Consider the following 1,405-nt stretch of genomic DNA (forward strand, 5'->3'; position numbering starts at 1 on the left):
AGTAAAAATATATTTCTTTTATTATTTAATATTGAATTTAAGCATATTAATATAGATAATATAGATAATTATCTATAAGTAATTTTTATTAATTGAAATATACTTTATTTGAATTATTACACAATCTACATATTATGTACATACATATCTTTTGAGTCTTTATGATTGATGTTGTTACCTCATTTAAATGCATTATTAAAAAATATTATGAAATTATAAAACATTAACATTATACAATTTTTAGTTTTCAATACATATTATTGGTTATACGCAGTTAGTCCATCTAAATTGTTGTCCACTTCTTTCATATTAACTTGATCATCTAAAAAAAAACAGCTTTTCAATACAAATAAATAACATTATATTTAAAGATATTTATACATACTTAATTTAATTTGTAGTTTGTTGAAATATTAAAATCCAATATGTGAAGCAATATTGTTATTTATTGATGTTACCATTTGCAAATGTAATAGAAGATAGCAATATGAATATAATTTTAACATACATACAGAATCATCCAAATGGTATGTTATAGTAGAGTTCACTATGACATAATTAAATTATGAACAAATATAAGAATGTCTTAGATGATTGTAATATTTCTGTGTAGTGTTATGCCAAAACAGTACCACTTGATTGTGATACGAGCCAATATATTATCAAAATATAAATAATATCCAGTAGGTTTAGTAATCCATAAGTTAGGTATCCATAAGTTGGTTATACGAAAATTGTAAGTAGAAATTATTAAACTGAAATCAAAATGTTTATACACAATGACATTGTATTATTTATTATAATTTTTGCGACTACCAAATTAGTAAAACTTACCAACAAATTGTATTACAGTATTCGCGTGCACGTACTCGCTAAGTATCCAATTCACATGTGACGCTTAACAATTTAGGTACTTATAAGTCATGTTTGGTTGAATTATTAAATAAAAATACAACATGACGTGGTAAACAAGACATTAATATTTACAAAAACTAATACTATATTAATAATTATATGTCTATTGTTACAATTTAAACATTTAAAATTGTAAAATATAAAATTATTAAATAATAAATAATTTATCAACGAGTCACGAACAGACGAGTGTCTGTTTACACTTATTAGTGTTTAGTAAGTACTAAGTATTGCATATTTCATACTCGCATGGTAATATCGTATAACCTAACTTACAACACTGTCCAACTGACCCCCGCAGAACACGTGACTTTTCGATTCAAACCGTAGGTATGCCGTGTGAAAACATTTTTCTAATGGGTCGTTAGGCAACCATATTATCTTTATAAATCGTGCTGTTTACTCAGCGTCATGTGGATGATAACAATAACCAGGTATCAGGTAAACTACCATATCATGTAACCATGGAACTAAGATAACAAAGAACAAT

The 1,405-nt window shown here is 25.3% G+C and overlaps 1 long non-coding RNA gene across 1 annotated transcript; it reads right to left on the bottom strand.

Moving 5' to 3' along the window:
* Positions 1–137: 137 nt before the first annotated feature.
* On the bottom strand, positions 138–997 carry LOC107885013. Its single transcript, XR_001680277.2, has 3 exons — positions 835–997; positions 386–755; positions 138–322 (listed from the first exon to the last, which is right to left on the bottom strand). It is a non-coding gene; the product is annotated as an uncharacterized LOC107885013 (long non-coding RNA).
* Between the last annotated feature and the right edge of the window lie 408 nt (positions 998–1,405).

Source organism: Acyrthosiphon pisum, chromosome X (assembly GCF_005508785.2).
Source record: "Acyrthosiphon pisum isolate AL4f chromosome X, pea_aphid_22Mar2018_4r6ur, whole genome shotgun sequence".
In the NCBI taxonomy this organism is placed as follows: domain Eukaryota; kingdom Metazoa; phylum Arthropoda; class Insecta; order Hemiptera; family Aphididae; genus Acyrthosiphon; species Acyrthosiphon pisum.